Raw genomic sequence first — 13407 nt, 5'->3', positions numbered from 1 at the left:
ATTTTGACAGTGTTGTGATCGTACGGTTTAGTCTCAAGTTATAGCGCGCCAAAGATGGAGTCCATCAAGCAAGAAATTCGTTATGTACTACTTTTTTACTACCTGAGAGGTAAAAAAGCAACGAAGGCGGCCAAAAAAATTTGTGAAGTTTATGGATCCGATACTGTAACGATTCGCACAGCACAGATAATTCTAGAGCTTCTTTCCTCAAGCCAAACAATAATCACGTTGTCAAGATGAATGGGGTTATTCTAAATTGGTCTGACAAGGTTAAGTACTTGGGACTAATTTACGAAAAAAAACTTATTTTCAAATAGCACATACACGCACAGTGCATCAAATATACGAGATGTTTATATCCTCTCAATAATCCCATATATATATATATATATATATATATATATATATATATATATATATATATATATATATATATATATATATATATATATATATATATATATATATATATATATATATATATATATGTATATATGTATATATAAATATATATATATATATATATATATATATATATATATATATATATATATATATATATATATATATATATATATATATATATATATATATATATATATATATATATATATATATATGTATATATGTATATATATATATATATATATATATATATATATATATATATATATATATATATATATATATATATATATATATATATATATATATATATATATATTTATATGTATATATATATATATATATATATATATATATATATATATATATATATATATATATATATATATATATATATATATATATATATATATAATTTCAGGTGGAGGGGAATTTTGCAACCGAACCTCTGAAGTGACCAACCCTTAGGAAGTGTGGGGTTGGTTTGAATCAGTGACCAGACCCACTAAAGCCCCTCCAGTCTCCAGCCCATAATACTTCCCGGAACCACCGCTAGATATTGCTTCAGGCAGCGGTTTTTGTGCTCTGTGCACCCTCTTGGTTCTTTAAGTCTCTTTGCTAACTAAGCTAACTAACCTGGAGACTGGCCGTTAGCTAACACTGGCGTGTCGGTGGTCAACCTGTCGCCTGTTTTGCAATTCTAAAACTATTTGAGAGGCGGTTGCACAAGCCGCCCTCCAAATGTTCGGGTCGCTCACTACCATCATGTCGCTTCGCGCACGCGCAAAACGAGAGCACACGAAGGAGACATGCTCAGCAGTCTCTTCCGCATCCACGCACTCGGGACAAATGGCATGCCCGAATCTGTGTAGATACTGCCTGAAGCAACCATGACCTGACAGAATCTATGTCAAGTGGAAGTTAACTTCTCCATGGCGCCTCCCGACCCATCCGGATACGTCCGGAATAAGTCAGTGCGTCCTTCTACCCTTCACGAATTGGTCCATTCCTGCTGCCATCTGATCATCGAGGATGACCTTCTGGTGCCTCGTATGCCCCTTGTGTCACGTTGATCGAAGCATTTTACGTCCTCCTTAATGGCAATGCTGATAGGCATCTTGCCGGACAGGACGCAGATTGCGTCGTATGACACTGTTCGGTACGCACTCACAACCCTCAGGCACATGAGCCTGTAGGTACTTTCCAGTTTACGACGATGACGGTTTACGACGGCGGTGCGCTAACTCCAGTTTCCTAGAGTGCATCCAGTCCTCGACCTTGCGTATGCAGTGCGCGGCCGTCAATTCCACCTCTACGATCGACTCGCCGTAGACCTCTAGCGTGATGTCGTCTGCGAAACCGATGATCACAACCCCTACAGGGAACTTTAGTTTTAACACCGGTCAAACATGACATTCCACAACACCGGACCCAGGATGGAACCTTGCGATATCACTGCGGTGATTGGGACGCACTTCTGACCCTCCTCCTCCTTACGTAGGCGAATTACCTCAGTGGTCACTTCCACCCCGCACTTCTCCTTGAGGGACTGTGCAATATTGCACCCCTCGGTGATTTCATCTCTGAGGTCCCCGAGCACCCCAAATTCTTCAAGACTTCGGAGCACTTGGATCCATCCGTCTTGAGTATGAGGGCATCCTGCTTCGCGCCTTCTTCGGACGATTTTTCGCATTCTCGTCGTTGCGCTTGCTGTCTTCTTGGCGCTTTCTTCCTACCGCGCTAACCCAAAGGTTTCCCGTAGCCGCCACTTTGGCAGACTTTTCGGCGGACTTTGAAGCCGTTGGTGTGCTATCTCGCGAACTTTGCACAACCAACCGTTTCTTGCTATTCTCAGGGGCTTCCCCTGGAAACTGCCTTGCTCTTTTTGCGGCTGACCCACAGGCGCCAACCGCTGCAAACGAGCAGGTGTCCGTTTGGACCGACTATGTCGCCCTCCCGGTCACTTTCGTTGCTCTCTCCGCTCTTGCCTTGAGCTCGGCATGCTCTTTCTTCGCAGCATCGACGAAGGACCGAAGCATGTAGAGAGCCTGCTTCAGGTACTTCGTCGTGTTGGTGCGACTTTTCGCAAACTCGATTATGGCATCGAGCTGCTTCGACAGCGCTACTACCTTCGGTAGCGTGTCTCGCTGTCTTCCGACCGCCTTTATCAACAGTGGACCAGCCACTGCGATGTCTTGCGTCGATCCGGTAGGCGTACTGCCTTTGCCGTCTTCGCAGGCGTCCTTTACTGCATCCGTCTCCGCCTCTTTTGGCGGAGACCTCTGGATGCTTCCTCGTGCAAACGGGTTTTTCGACCCATCTGCGCCCGTTTGTTTATTTTCATTCGAATTCATTTTTTTGTTAAGTGGGTCCCCCTTTCAGCCGCTATCCTTATCCATACTGAAGTGGTCGCCTATCTGGTCCCATGGTAATCTCACATCCATGTCACGAACGTCATTCCCATACATTTTGCTTGAAGCCAATATTTTCTGGCTCTCTGGCTCGATTTTACGTCAAAAGGCTGTCAGTGCTTTCGAAACAGCCGAATAAGCTTCGTTCATGCAAGATCAGCTGTTGCTGCAAGTGGTGTGTAGAAATCTAAAAAGCGAAGGATGTTTTTTTTTGTTTCGTTCGTTCTCTAGATGTTGTGCAGGACATAAATAGATATGTCCAGACATGTTTCAACACGTTTTGGATCATAAATTCAATATTCATATTGATATGTATTCATTAGAACTTTTCACGCGAAAAAAATGTGCAACAGCCTATGCGGCACAATGAACGGAGCTCAGGATCATATCATTAACAGTAGCGCCATCATCATCGGCGGCGGCTCCAGGAAACAGTCGCCGTGACATGGGTCTGGGTAATCTATGCCGAAGCAGTGAGGCCATGGCTAGGGGCGGCTGCCATAGCGCCTTATGAACAACTATGACACCCCCGACCGGCGCAAGTCAGGGAAGGACATCAGATCCCACTCCTGCCCGTTTCACACCGGGCAATGAATTTGGAACGCACTGGAAGGCCTGCCAGGTTTAACGGGACGGAGACCCCTGCACCGGTTGTTATCTCGCCGTTTCAAGCCGTTGCACACGACCTTACTAAGGAAGCTCGGCGCAGGTGTCAGCCCAGAACCGCGGTACGCAAACGAAATCCGACTCTCATCATATGACGTCGAATTTCTGGCATCAATCCCAATGGGCGAATAAGTGCATTTGGGTGGTGGGAGTGGCACTATTCGCTCCGTCAGAGCTGCTTCCGGATAATGTGGCTTTTGCGAGAATTCGGCGCCCCAATGCCTGAGTCTCACCACAGCCTAGGCTAGCTCTCGCTGTGGTCTGGGACTGCTTGCTAGCAGTGAGCACTTCCGTGGCTTTCGGTTTATATATATATATATATATATATATATATATATATATATATATATATATATATATATATATATATATATATATATATATATATATATATATATATATATATATATATATATATATATATATATATATATATATAACTAAAACAAACAGCATCATTTTTTCAGAAAAAAGTGCACTTGATGAAAAAAGTAGGAGGTTGTATCCAAGACACGACCGCATAAGTGACGTAGAACTACGCACACTATTAACAAATGCATTGTTGTAAGTGTTTCATTAATTAATGAGTCATAAAGCCTACTAATGCTTGCTTTGTGTTGTCTCAACAGTGGGGGAATAAAGACACTGAAAACACGAGCTGTAAAAGCTGTTTCACATTTAGTAAATTAGACGGCCGCTACAGAATTCAATTGCTAATATCCAGCACAGATGGCTCGCTTGAGTTGTTGAAAAATTATTAACATTCAAATACTTGTTTATTTGCCTTGAAAAAGGCATTTTGCTGCTCAAAACTTGATTTGCTGATGGCAACCTTTATGCTGCCTCAGTAGTGGGACAATAACGTCAGTCTGGCGACACACGCTGAGACGTGAGAAGAACCGCGCTGCTCCTGAGACATGGTGATCAACCACAGAGCAAGTGATTTGGTTGATTTAAAGGCAGCCACAGGCGCAACCCGCTGCTATCCGCTGCAATCCGCTGTAACTGCTGAGTGCTGCTGCTATCTGCTAATACTGCTGTCAACGTTGTGGACGGTCCAGCCAGCTCACCTTCCGACTAATGAATGTAGCTGATTTTACCAGAAACTCTTTTATTGTCGAAGATTGCTTTGAAATAGGCCACGCCTCTCTGTTCATTTTTGCCATTCTCTAATGTTCTTTAGACGAATTATTCCACAATTTGCATTTGATTTTTGTATACAACGAATAAACACCGATAGTGCTTTTACACACGCAACGATTTTAACCCCCATCGTGTCGCGGTTTGTAACATTAAGCGATTTCGTTTGCTCGTGTTGCGTGTTGCATCATGTTGCAATTGAGCAGCTGGCAGGCGACGAAATCCTGTGTATGATGATTGATTGAATTTCAATTTATTCCTGTAGAGTCGAATTGATGTTAAGGTGTTCTAACAGAATAGGGCGGTTTGTTGTTCAAAATTGGTTATGCGGATTAGGTAAATAAATAAAGTGAATTTTTTGATCGCGACTGAATTTGATTGCTAAGATCCAGCACAAAATGCTTGTGTTATTGCCAAAAAATTATTAACCTTGAATTACTTGTTTATTTGCCTTGAGAAAGGCATTTTGCTGTTCAAAATCTTTAAAAGCTGTTTTAGCATTCAGTAAATAAGACGGCCGCGACAGAATTGTGTTTTCTTGGATTCTGCACAGAATGTGTTGTTGCCAAGATAAAGCAAAACTTTATTGCGGGAAGTAGGCCGAAGTCCTTAGCTGGCATATCGAGACTTTTGGTGCTACCTCGCTGCTGCTTAGATACGTGATGTAATTTGTTTACTGGCGCAACCCGCTGCTGCTACTTCCGCAATTCGCTACGATGCGGCTAACTAATTATACTATTCTGTCGACCTTTTTTGGGAAAGGCAGCAAGCGACCAATCAGAGGATGTAATTTTCGTTTCAACAAGGCTTGAAAATTTTCAAAAGTACAATAGTTCGAATAATCAATCAACACTTTTCTACATTTGGGTGGATGCGTGTATAATTTTCCAATCAACTGCTGCAAGAATCAAGGAAATCGGTTGAAAACAAACCGATTTATAAGCATTTAAAAAGGGACATTTTTCGTCCCCTTTTCGTTAATAGTTTTCCTATTTACATCCCTATGTGGTAGGCTAAAGAAAAACGTAGTTCTACGTCAAAAAAAATACGAAAATTAAAAATAAACCGATGCATTCGTTTAGTCGCACCTCAAGTTAATGTAGTAAAGCTAAAATTTTCTGTGTCAATCAGTTTGCTAATAATTTGTAGCTCCTTCCTTATTATTAATAACTTCAAATACTATTCTGGGCATTGAATTAACATGGTTCTGAAGAGTATTTACAGAGATTTTTTGCGAGCATGAACGTATGCATGATTAAAGTTCCTATACTGTGTTGAACTGGCGGCTATTGGTGTAAACTCATGCAGCCAAGTTACCTTAGGGGTTCTCGATCGGGTTAAAACCTGGGCTACATGCTGGCCAAACAAGTACAGTGATGTCTTTTTCAGAAAACCAGGCCATAGTTTGCCGGGAAACATGAATAGAAGCGTTGTCTTGCTGAAATACAACAGGATCATTCAAATGAACCTCGTAGTATGGAACCAAACCGTCTTCCAGAAGCTCGCAGTAGTTGCAGGAATTCATTTTGGTGGTGATCCTGCAGATTGGAGGCTTCTCGTCATAAGAAAACCCTCCCAATATCAAAATCGTTCCCCCGCCAAAATTTCTTTGGGATCAAGTGACATAAGTTTCCGCTAAATCGTGCGAGTATTGACTGTAACAGTCAGGGCCATCAAGGTTAAATTTTTACTAATGAGAAAAAAGCTCCATGGCCCGTATTGTTACAGTCAACGATTTGGTGGAATCAAATGTCAATATATATTTCAAAACAATTTGGATTTTGAATTATATATATATATATATATATATATATATATATATATATATATATATATATATATATATATATATATATATATATATATATATATATATATATATATATATATATATATATATATATATATATATATATATATATATATATATATATATATATATATATATATATATATATATATATATATATATATATATATATATATATATATATATATATATATATATATATATATATATATATATATATATATTTTATATACGTTTTTTTTTATAATACGTATACACGTATTTATATACGTGTATATATATATATATATATATATATATATATATATATATATATATATATATATATATATATATATATATATATATACATTAGGGTGTCCCAAAAAAAAATCGTTGTTGAAAAAGTCAAGGTGCTCAGCCCTAAATAGAAAGATAATGTTATTTATAGCATTTTTTTAGAACATTTCGACTTTCTAAAAGGTCGTTTTCAGGTTGCCCAAATGTGATTTATGAAAAAATTACTTTTTTAAGCTACAAACCCACTTTTTTGCATTTTTTTCAATTCTGTTCGATTCCTACATATTTTCGTACATTTTTTTATTTTTGTGGGGTTGTTTCTGAATATTTTGCATGGTTTGGTTCAGCATTGTATTCAGTTTTTTGACTCCCAGAGCCCATTTAACATCACAAAAAAAATTCTTAGATAAAACCATTCAAGACACAAATAAAAAAAAACTTTGAACAAGAACATTATCTTTCAATTTAGGGCTGAGCACCTTGACCTTGACTTTTTTTTGTATATATATATATATACATATACATATATGTATATATATATATATATATATATATATATATATATATATATATATATATATATATATATATATATATATATATATATATATATATATATATATATATATATATATATATATATATATATATATATATATATATATATATATATATATATATATATATATAAATATATATATATATATATATATATATATATATATATATATATATATATATATATATATATATATATATATATATATATATATATATATATATATATATATATATATATATATATATATATATATATATATATATATATATATATATATATATATATATATATATGTAGTGTAGTGTAGTGAGCGGGCCAGACACCACTCCGGACAACCTAGTTCGGAGGATGTGTAAAGACCCAAACATTTGGAGGGCGGTTTGTACAGCCGCCTCTCAAATAGTTTTAGAATTGCAAAACAGGCGACAGGTTGACCACCGACACGCCAGTGTTAGCTAACGGCCAGTCTCCAGGTTAGTTAGCTAAGTTAGCAAAGATACCTAAAGAACCAAGAGGGTGCACAGAGCACAAAAGCCGCTCCCCGAAGCAATACCTAGCGGTGGTCCCGGGGAGTATTATGGGCTGGAGACTGGAGGGGTTTTAGTGGGTCCGGTCACTGATTCAAACCAACCCCACACTCCCTGAGGTTGGTCACCTCAGGGGTTTGGATGCAAATTTCCCCTCCACCTGAAACAAAAAAAAAAAAAATATATATATATATATATATATATATATATATATATATATATATATATATATATATATATATATATATATATATATATATATATATATATATATATATATATATATATATATATATATATATATATATATATATTTTTTTTTTTTTGTTTCAGGTGGAGGGGAAATTTGCATCCAAACCCCTGAGGTGACCAACCTCAGGGAGTGTGGGGTTGGTTTGAATCAGTGACCGGACACACTAAAACCCCTCCAGTCTCCAGCCCATAATACTCCCCGGGACCACCGCTAGGTATTGCTTCGGGGAGCGGCTTTTGTGCTCTGTGCACCCTATTGGTTCTATAGATCTCTTTGCTAACTTAGCTAACTAACCTGGAGACTGGCCGTTAGCTAACACTGGCGTGTCGGTGGTCAACCTGTCGCCTGTTTTGCAATTCTAAAACTATTTGAGAGGCGGTTGCACAAGCCGCCCTCCAAATGTTTGGGTCTTTACACATCCTCCGAACTAGGTTGTCCGGAGTGGTGTCTGGCCCGCTCACTACCATCATGTCGCTCCGCGCATGCACAAAACGAGGGCACACGAAGAAGACATGCTCAGCAGTTTCTTCCGCATCCGCGCACTCGGGACACATGGGGGACCCCGCATGCCCGAATCTGTGTAGATACTGCCTGAAGCAACCATGACCTGACAGAATCTGTGTCAAGTGGAAGTTAACTTCTCCATGGCGCCTCCCGACCCATCCGGATACGTCCGGAATAAGTCGATGCGTCCATCTACCCTTTGCGGAATTGGACCATTCCTGCTGCCATCTGATCATCGAGAATGACCTTCTGGTGCCTCGTATACCCCTTGTGTCACGTTGATCGAAGCATTCTACGTCCTCCTTAATGGCTATGCTGATAGGCATCATGCCGGACAGGACGCAGATTGCGTCGTATGACACTGTACGGTACGCGCTCACAACCCTCAGGCACATGAGCCTGTAGGTACTTTCCAGTTTACGACGATGACTGTTGGTACCTAACGCTTTGGACCACGCTGGCCCACCATACCTAAGTATGGACGAAACCACGCTGGCAAGAAGTTTACGCTTGCTGCCATATACCGCTGAGCTATTGGACATCATTCGAGATAGTCCTGCAGCGGCCGTTGAAGCCCTCTTACAGGCATAGTCGACGTGACTCTTAAATGTGAGCTTATCGTCAACCATAACCCCCAAGAGCTTCAAGGAACGCCTTGAGGTAATGGTGCAGTCACCGACTCTGACCACCGCCTGTTGCTCTAATGTGCGGTTGTTCACAACCGTAACCTCCGTTTTATGGTGCGCTAACTCCAGTTTCCTAGAGTGCATCCAGTCTTCGACCTTGCGTATGCAGTGCGCGGCCGTCAACTCGACCTCTTCGATCGACTCGCCGTAGACCTCTAGCGTGATGTCGTCTGCGAAACCGACGATCACAACCCCTACAGGGAACTTTAGTTTCAACACCCCGTCATACATGACATTCCACAACACCGGGCCCAGGATGGAACCTTGCGGTACCCCTGCGGTGATTGGGACGCACTTCTGACCCTCCTCCGTGTTGTAAACTAGTACCCGATTCTGGAAATAATTTTCCAAAATCTTGTACAACGACACCGGTACGTGGATGCTCCTAAGCGCGAGCACTATGGAGTCCCAACTGGCGCTATTGAATGCATTCTTCACGTCAAGCGTGACGATTGCGCAATAGCGAATGCCTCAACTCTTACGCTGGAGTGCTACCTCTGCCGTCTTGGTGACAGAGAGAATAGCATCCAGCGTGGATCTACCTTTCCGGAAGCCGAACTGGTTACTTGCCAGACCGTTTACACCCTCTGTGTACTTCACCAGTCTGTTGAGGATAATCCTCTCAAGCACCTTGCCCGTAGTGTCCAGCAGACAGATAGGTCTGTATGCCGATGGGTCCCCTGGCGGTTTCCCAGCCTTCGGCAACAGCACCAATCTCTGTCGCTTCCACCTGTCCGGAAAGAGGCAGTCATCCAGGCACTTCTGCATGACTGCTCGAAATAGATCGGGGGCCACTTTCATGGCCGTCCTGATGGCCAGGTTCGGGATTCCGTCCGGTCCCGGTGCCTTGCTCACCTTTAGGGAGTTGGCGATCACGATGAGTTCCTCATTCGTAACCCTTACCTCCTCCACAACCTCGGCACGGCTGCCGTCTCTCACGGATTGGATGCCCGGCAGGTTGGCCGACCATCCCTGGTCTGTGTCTGAGATACTGGAGCGTCGGACGTGAGACTCAGCAACCGGAGGCCAAGGATTTGGCTCGTGTCGTGGAAAGAGTCCCTCGATGATACGCTCCAGCATCGCTGGTGATCGCTCTGCAGGCGCCAACACGCCTTTGGTCTTCGCCATTACGACTCTGTAGACGTTGCCCCACGGATTCGTATTGGCACTCGCGCATAGCCTATCGAAGCAGGCCCTTTTGCTCGCCTTTATCGCACTTTTAAGCGCCGATCTTGCAGATCCGAATACTACACGGCGCTCTACCCTCTGTGCATCGGTACGTGCACGTTGCAACATCCGTCTTGCACGGAGGCACGTGCTACGGAGGTCCGCTATCGCGTCGGTCCACCAGTATACCGGTGACTTACCATTCCTAGGTTGGCGGGTCCTAGGCATGGTGGCGTAGCACGCCCGCGATAATGTGGCAACTAATTGGTCAGCACTCGGGCGGAGCCAACTGCCCCCCTCGCGCTCTCTTCTCATTGCTTCTGCAAATACCTCGGCATCGAAATGCGATGTCTTCCACCCGCGGACGGTCGGAGTATTGGCTCTACCCGTCGCCTGCCGCCTCACGTTCTGGACTACGCTATAGCAGACCGACTGGTGGTCGCTATAGGTGTAGCCATCGTCTACCCTCCAGTTCACGATCAGTCCTGGGCTGGAGAACGTCACGTCGATGATCGACTCCGCACCATTTCTGCTGAATGTACACTTGGTTCCAACGTTGGCCAGATCTAGGTTGAGCTTTGCCAAAGCTTCCAACAAGATCTGACCCCTCCGGTTCGTGCGGCGGCTTCCCCACTCAACAGCCCAAGCGTTGAAGTCGCCCACCACTACTAAGGGTGTTAGTCCCGTCAGCTCCATAGATAACAAATCGACCATCTGGGTGAACCTTTCGATAGACCAACGCGGCGGAGCATAACAACTGCAGTAGAACACTCCGTCCACCTTGGCAACCGCGTATCCTTCATTTGAGGTTGACACAACCTCCTGAACCGGGAACTTGCTGGTCGTGCATATGGCCGCCGTACTGGACTTATCTGCAACCCAATTACCGTTTCCGGGAGGAATGCAGTAGGGGTCCGATACGATTGCGATGTCCGACCGCGACTCAGACGCTGCTTGGTATAGCAGCTGCTGTGCCGCATAGCAATGGTTCAGGTTCAATTGTGTCACCCTCACGCCCGTGGTTTCGTGGCCGCCTTACCGGCTGGGCACCGTGGGCCTCCCATAAAGTGCTTGGCGTCCCGTTTTCCAGTACATACCAAGCACTTGGGAGGCTCCCCGCAGTCTTTAGCTTTATGGCCAGCACCACCACAACGCCTACATAACTGGCTCCTATCGGGCCCCTTGCAGGTCCAGGACTTGTGTCCTCCCTCGAAACACCTGAAGCAAACGTCCGGCTGCTGGAGTATGCTCAGGGGACATACTGACCAGCCAACCTTAAGTTTGGCTGTCTTCAGGGCCAGAGTTGCATCGGCCGATGCAAGCCGGAAAGTGGCCACCTGGGTCCCCGCTGGACCCTTTCGGAGGCGAATTACCTCAGTGGCTACTTCCACTCCGCACTTCTCCTTGAGGGCCTGTGCAATATCGCACCTCTCGGTGATTTCATCCAGGTTTTTGAGCTGGAGAGTCACCTCTGAGGTGAGTGCCCGAATTTGCACAGCTTTCCCAAGGACCTGCTCGGCTACCGTCTTGTAGGCAGCGCCCTTGTTTTTAGCATCCTTACGGAGCTCAAGGATCATCTCGCCGGTGCGAGAACGACGGATGGTCCGCACATCCGCTCCCAGATCCTTGAGCTGGGTTTCGCCTCTCATTTTCTTCAAGACTTCGGAGTACTTGGACCCATCCGTCTTGAGTATGAGGGCGTCGCCCCTGCTTCGCGCCTTCTTTCCCATTTTTGGACGATTTGTCGCCTTCTCGTCGTTGCGCTTGCTGTCTTTTTGGCGCTTCCTTCCTCCCACGGTAACCCAAGGGTTTCCCGTAGCTGCCACTTCGGCAGACTTTTCGGCGGACTTGGAGGCCGTTGGTGTGCTATCTCGTGGGCTTAGCACAACCAACCGTTTCTTGCTGTTCTCGGGGGCTTCCCCCGGAGACTGCCTTGCTCTTTTTGCGGCTGACCCGGAGGCGCAAACCGCTGCAAACATGCAGGTGTCCGTTTGGACCGACTTCGTCGCCCTTCCGGTCACCTCCGTTGCATTCTTCTCTGCAGCCACCGCTCTTGCCTTGAGCTCGGCGTGCTCCTTATTCGCAGCATCGACGGAGGACCGAAGCATGTAGAGAGCCTGCTTCAGGTACTTCGTCGTGCTGGTGCGACTTTTCGCAAACTCGATTATGGCATCGAGCTGCTCCGACAGCGCTACTACCTTCGGTAGCGTGTCTCGCTGTCTTCCGACCACCTTTATCAATAGTGGACCAGCCACTGCGATGTCTTGCGTCGATCCGGTAGGCGTACTGCCTTTGCCGTCTTCGCAGGCGTCCTTTACTGCATCCATCTCCGCCTTTCTCGGCGGAGACCTCTGGATGCCTCCTCGTGCAAACGGGTTTTTCAACCCATCTGCGCCCAATTGTTGATCTTCATTATTTTTGTTCATTTTTGTTAAGTGGGTCCCCCTTCCAGCCGCTATATATATATATATATATATATATATATATATATATATATATATATATATATATATATATATATACTTCTAAATATATTTTTGTGTCTATAGACCGTTACGATAATTATAAATACACTTACGATCAACCGTCGTTTCAAATAACGTGCAGTACTCAACCAAATGTTGGCTGCGTCCTGTTGTTTACATCCAAAAGAAACGGTTGCTGTCATTTTTTCTAACGTTTAGTGCGAAATTTTGAAAATGCGTGGCCTTTCTCCCGAGCAAAGAAAGCAAATTGTGCACAAATGGGGCACCGTGAGTGGTCTTTCTATAAGAAAATTATCCAGAGAAGAAGGTATAAGTGTCGGAGCAGTTCAAACCGCATTGCGGAAGTATTGTGAAGAGTGCACATTTACTGATGCCCCAAGACGTGGTAGAAAACCCGGGCCTGTTGATCCCACAATGGACAAAAAGGTTAAGGAATACTACAAGCGGCATCCTTCAGTATCAGTACGAGATGTGGCGAGAAAGCTTGGAACCTCGGCGAGTAACGTTATGC

The 13407-nt window shown here is 43.6% G+C and overlaps 1 protein-coding gene across 2 annotated transcripts in view; it reads left to right on the top strand.

Moving 5' to 3' along the window:
* Window positions 1–13407, top strand: part of LOC129722601 (uncharacterized) — a 220384-nt gene that overhangs the window by 111796 nt on the left and 95181 nt on the right. The gene's annotated exons all lie outside the window — the stretch shown is intronic.

This window comes from Wyeomyia smithii, chromosome 2 (assembly GCF_029784165.1).
Source record: "Wyeomyia smithii strain HCP4-BCI-WySm-NY-G18 chromosome 2, ASM2978416v1, whole genome shotgun sequence".
Taxonomy (NCBI): Eukaryota; Metazoa; Arthropoda; class Insecta; order Diptera; family Culicidae; genus Wyeomyia; species Wyeomyia smithii.
This window is presented reverse-complemented; position numbering and strand designations above follow the sequence as displayed.